The sequence below is a fragment of the Triticum aestivum genome, chromosome 3B (genome assembly GCF_018294505.1).
Source record: "Triticum aestivum cultivar Chinese Spring chromosome 3B, IWGSC CS RefSeq v2.1, whole genome shotgun sequence".
In the NCBI taxonomy this organism is placed as follows: domain Eukaryota; kingdom Viridiplantae; phylum Streptophyta; class Magnoliopsida; order Poales; family Poaceae; genus Triticum; species Triticum aestivum.
In genome coordinates, this window is record NC_057801.1 from 483,580,077 (window position 1) to 483,586,296 (window position 6,220).

The 6,220-nt window shown below is 45.1% G+C and overlaps 1 non-coding gene across 1 annotated transcript; it reads right to left on the bottom strand.

Annotated features, from left to right (window-relative positions):
- Positions 1-519: 519 nt before the first annotated feature.
- Positions 520-638, bottom strand: LOC123072949 (5S ribosomal RNA). The gene has a single exon (XR_006435488.1). It is a non-coding gene; the product is annotated as a 5S ribosomal RNA (ribosomal RNA).
- Between the last annotated feature and the right edge of the window lie 5,582 nt (positions 639-6,220).

The window sequence follows — 6,220 nt, forward strand, 5'->3', positions numbered from 1 at the left end:
AGCCTTCAAGTCCCCTATGCTTTGCAAGGCCTCGAACACCTCCTCTTGCGTGTACTCTTTCTGCAGCAGCTCATTCATGGCAGGAGTAACACGCGCCTCAATGTTGTCCAAGACTTCGTCATACCGTGTACCTGCATCAGATGTAAAGAGGTTAAGAAAGTACTTGGTGGCTACTTCCTTCATCTCCTCCACCTTCTCTACTAAACTTCCATCATCCCTTTTCAGTCTTTTGAGCCTATTTCTCCTTCTTCTTTCTGATGCTGCTGCATGAAATAACTTCGTATTGCGGTCTCCTCCTTTCATCCAATGTACATGAGCTCACTGCTTCCAATAGGTTTCCAGCTGCTCTTCTAGTCGGCTTAGCTTGAAACGCAGGATATGCTCACGGGTTACATGCTCTTGCCCAACATTCTTTCTTCTCACAGCTTCAAGATCCATCTTCACCCGATGGATTCTCTTCTCTAAATCACCCACGTATGTTCCTGCTCCAGTCCATTAATTCATTCATGACCTTAAAAGGGAATGCAACACGAGGACTTCCCAGGAGGTCACCCATCCTAGTACTACTCTTGCCCAAGCACACTTAACTTCGGAATTCTGATGGGATCCGGTGATCTAGTGCCCGTATGATCGCATCCCCCTTTAGGGGCTTTTATTACGATACAAAATGCATGAAGGTAATTAAGTTTGGGCCTAACTAATTATAACTCACTCTGGTCATTAGCATGTGTAAAAACTCTAGCCTAGGTTACTGTCAAAATGACTCCTTTCTAGAAGGTGTTAATGGGAACGAGAGCTGCTTTCTTCCACACAATCAAATTTGTTAACGGGAATGGTAACACGACTAGATTCTGGGAGGACACCTGGTTAGGGGAGACATCACTAGCCACACAATGTCCCTCTCTGTACAATATTGTGCAATATAAGGAAGCCTATGTTGCTACAATATCACAATCTGTCCCTTTGAATATCCATTCAGAAGGTCTCTAGTAGGAGAACGATGGGACAGTTGGTTACATCTCGTGTGGACGTTGATGGATGTTCAACTCTTTGATGAGCCAGACACGATACATTGGAAATTATCTATCAATGGGATATTCTTCGTCAAGTGTATGTATTTAGACCTAATAAACTCTAGTCCAATTCCAAAATCAAGTCATATTTGGAAGATTAAAGTCCCTTTCAGAATCAAGATATTCATGTGTTCGTTCACAAGGAGGTGATTCCAACAAAGAATAACTTAGTCAAACGAAGATGGGAGGATAGTAAATGATGTTGCTTTTGTAATCAAGATGAGATTATGAAACACCTCTTTCTCAAATGTCCTCTCACAAAACATTTATGGTGTACGATTCATGTAGCCTTTAATGTTAGCCATCCGTCTAGTATTAACATATTATTTGGATCGTGCCTAGATGGAGTGGAGCCAAGTATTGTAGGACATATTAGGATAGGAGTATGTGCATTACTTTGTCCTATATGGAACTGCATAAACGACGTGATTCTTAACAGAAAACCTCTTTAATTTTTTTGCAGGTTATATACAGAGCCACGGCTTGGATCTGTACGTGGTCCTTACTCAGTCATGCAGAAGCCAAGTAGCATATGACTATTGGGTGCAACCGTTGGGAGAAGGTAGCACGACATACTTAAAACCGATTTGGATGGCGGTCCAATAATAAACTAGGTGGTTAGTCTATATTTTCGCTGGTTGTGGCAATTTTACTTTGGCTTTTTTATGAGCGCCTTATGTAGCACAAACCTTATGTGCGACTTTTTTCTTAATAATATGGCTGCATGCATCATTCAGATGCAGATGCTGGTGTATTCATCCTTTTCAAAAAAAACTACCAAATATTAGGTGCTACGTTCCTACGCCCTTAGGAGATGAAGGAACCCTAGCACTTGCTGCATGGAAATTTTTAGTCCCCTTGCCTCCAAGTGTCATCTTGATGTTAGGAGGTGAGGGGTCTTGGATCTTCACGATTTTAATATTCTTTGTCAACATTTAGCAACCGTGTTCTTTTTTAGATAAATTACTCTCGATTTTTGTGGTGGTGTCATAGAGAGATAGAGTTCAATGTCTCCGCAGAGCCAGTTATTCGGATCTGATGAGTTCATGTTATCGTGTCATGTTTCTTTCGTTCAGTTAATTCCTGTGAAGTTGAAATCTTTCCACGACATTATGATGAAGATATTGTGGTTCGACGACCTGCACTTCTGAGGGATCATCCCGGCCCAAACATGTTAATCACGGCTTTCCATCTTTTTGGATGGGCGACTCAAGGGGCATTCAAAAACCTTTATTCGTAATCAAGTTCATGCAGGCGAATGAGTAGCAGTAGCACTGGTCCAGTGCAATTTTAGTCTCTTTGCTGAAGTTTTGGTGGTATTTCAGCTTGCAAAGATTGATACTTTGTGATTTTCGCGTAGCTTTGGCTAACCCATAAGACATATGCCGTTTTAAACGTCTATATCGCATATGAGGAGTACCAGTCCCAGGTGGCATCTGAAGTGGTCGCTACATAGGACCGACCGCTTGCCTAGGGGTAAATATTTAAAAGGTAAAAAAAATGTGAAAGAACGGTCGTTAACTTAGATAAAAATTTGAGAAAATTCTATAAAATGGGGTGAATGCGTCGTAAAGTTGATCTTATAGTGGGTAAAGAATGGGATTCACTCTAATTTGCAACTAGGCGAATTATTTCTTTTATAAAAACAAGTTGTCTTACAAATGTAAAAGAACTCGAACTTTTACATACACATGAAAGAATTACTACTCCCTCCGTCCGGGAGTACAATGCATGCATAGCAGTATACAATAAATATTATTGATTTCTTATATAACATAACAAACAGGACAGGAAACATTTCAAGTGCATTCTCTTCTCGGGTCACTCATCCCCAGTCGAGAACCACCAGTAAAACATGGTTACCACGAGGCCGCCTCAGCCTGACGCAAGTATGCAACGCACTCTCTCCCTAATAATCCGGCCGCTCCAGGACAGGAGGCCCCCAAAAAACGAAGGGCAACAGCCACGTTCGTAGGAAAGGCCCCCTCGGCGATCGGGGAAACAACGAAAGAAAGAGATACGGCAGGGCATCGGCTAGCAGCAGGCCGACGCGCACGAGACACACGGCGAGCCCGGCCGCGACACACGGCCGGAGACGCAAACGAATCACTCCAGTAACACTCGCATATATGACACGTAGAGGTCCATGGATGGATGGCCTTCAGTCAGTCGCGGTAGCAGACGAGCAGCGCGACGCAGCGGCAGATGATGCGGAGCCTCGCCTTGTGCTCCCGCACCACCCTGCCCAGCCCCAGGCCCCGGCGCTTCCCGTGGCTCACGACGGCCAGCTCCATCTCCATCTCCGTCCTTCTCCTACGTCTCCGCTCCGGCGACGGAGAAAAACTCTGCGTGCTTGATGCGCGCGCACGTACTGTTGGATCCTAGGCTAGACGAAGCTAGGCGGCGGCGTTGCCAAACACTTTGGCCCCCTCAGGCTTTATACTGCACTGCACGCAGAGGGAACTGGGCAGTTCAGTGTATCTGTCGCACTGCTAGCTGTATAGGTACGCACGTACGTACGATGGTTTTGACCGCGTTGGCAGCTCACGGTGAGCGATCCCGTGCAGATACATCAATCCCCTTTTTTCTTTCGCGCCGGTCGGCCGGCCGGCCAGATTCATCCTCCCAAATGGATAGTGGATCCGAATCCGCGATCTTCAACGTTTTCCGCGCTCGGACTACTCGATCGATCGCCACCGCACGTTGCTGAATTAATAGCATCTGTATCTCCGTGGGAGGTTTTCATTGATTGCGTTTTATTCTGGCCCCGGATCCAGAGGCCCGGTATGGCTGGTCCGCCTTGCTCGTTGGTCATCGCCGACCATGCCTTGCACCGCGAGTTATCGGCATTCCTTTACACATTTGCAAAGAGCAAATACTTCCTGCCTGTCTGCGTGCGTGCCTTGACCGAGCAGCAAGAATCTTTCTTTCAGTCCAGCGCAAGGCAAACCATCTAATGATCTCAAGACTATATATCGTCAGCCGGAACAATGGTAGCTAATTCTGCTGTGAAAAGTACTTCCTGACGCACCGTGATCTATGGCTGATCCGTCCGTCCATTTCGGACTTGCGTTTTACCCGGCCAAAATTTGCAGGATTGGTGGTATGTGGTGTGGACGGCTGAGGACCGGCGTCTGTTGTTTAATAACTTACATAGTTGATCAAGCATCGGTGTTTACTCGTCCACGCGAGCGACAGAGTTGCTATCTTGGCGCGCAAGCGAGTTGACTGAAAACCTTGGACGCCAGAAATGTTAACGTTGGCAGAACAAAGCCACATCACATCCAAGTGTCTCTAAAATACTGGTCAAACAAAAGCTAGCTTGGTTTTGATGCAATCACAACGTACAAAACCTCTCAGTCAAAGCTACTAATAACCTGAAAGGGAAGGAGAAAAAGTACAGTTACATTTTGTTTATTTTGGAGTGAGAAACTGCAGATACACTCAATTTCATCTGAATTATCCTCATTGATATATGCCTGATAAGAATGCGGTGTCATGTCCAGTCAATAGGAGGTCAGATATATAAACTCGCAGGCATCATCCACCACAAGTGGTCACAAAATTGTGAATCTCGTTCCTTTTCTATGACAGCAAAAATGTGGAATGCATGCAACTTCTGCTGATAGCATTAAACAAAACGCAATCTGCTGTGATATACACATGTCTGCACAACTCAGTGCAAACGAGAACACAATGAGATCATTGATGACTAGAACATAGCGTTGGGACCATTGTTTAGGGAATCTTATCATTTGGACTCGTCAGGATCTCTCGGGTTGAGAGGAGAAACTAGGATATGTATGCCCAAGGCTAGACAGAACCAAGTTGGTGCCAACCAAGTGGGAATGTTAGCACTTAGCAGCCATACACTTGTCTAGACATATCACAGAGCGAGATATCTGTATCTGCATGCAATCAGAGCGGTTCATGAGCAGGCACTATGGTCCACAGATTATCAGAGCTGCTATTCCCTAGATCCTGCATTCAGGTTCGTGCAGTCAAGTTGTCAACTGCCTTGTGCACTGTGCCTGTGAAGTGGCAGCTGCCGACTTCAGAGAAAGGGGATTTGTTTACAACATCAAAGTGGAAGATGTTGTCACAAGCTACAGCTAGGCAAGGTAGCCAGTGATCTGGCACTTTTAGGTCTTCTCCCCTATATAAGCACACCAAATGCTATGAGATTAGGCACACTAAACAGAGGCAATTGACAACCCAATAGGTCATGTCTTTTTCTGAGCAGAAACCCCTTAATCGTTCAAACAGGATGAACAAGTCAAGGTGCCAGGACAAGCACAGAGGAGGCCTTCGCAGAATGATGAGAGAGCATAGGGCGAGGCTCTACATAATCCGAAGATGCATCGTCATGCTTCTTTATCACCACGACTAATCAGTGATCAGTGTGTTTTGTTCGAGTGAAAGGGCACCAATTTGTTTTTCTGGTCTCTGTCTCAGAATTCAGAGTGTAGGTCTTGACAATTCTTTGATGTGTATACTGAGTGGATATTTCATAGTTTTCAAACATTCTTGTTTTTTACACTGGGAGAAATCTTGACATTTTTGTTGTGCATTTAGTACATTATAATGCAATATGTGGATAATCAACTAGTGCTCACTTTTACTTGCACATTTGATGTGTGGGTGATACTGGTTAGTCAAATGTAGTGTGCCTATTTTCTCTCGATAAAGGGTGTTTCCACTCAATCGATATATCGAGGTGATACAACTGCATTGAGCGAATCCTAGGCATCTGCATAGCAATGTTGCACATATCCAAATGTAGTATATCTAATGGAACATAGTAGTTCCCCAAGACGTTCCTCTGGGAGGCTATCTCTTGGCGCACCACGCCGCCGTCTCTCCACTGGTATGTCGCCCTCCACCAACTTTGTTTATGTGGAAGTGCAGGGAGGCCCGGATCTACCGAATGGAACTGTAGATTCCCCGGGTTTTTGTTGTTTGTTGCTTCGGCCCTTTCACCGAAAAAGGCTTTCGCCCCGCTTTATATATAAAGCAATGACCACTCCTTACAACCAACAGGACAACAGGAAACGGAAAATACAATCGACACGGATACAAAGCACTACGGAACAGCTAACGAGCTCCGAAGAACCCAAAAGTACTTCGGAGCCCACGACGGTTACAGA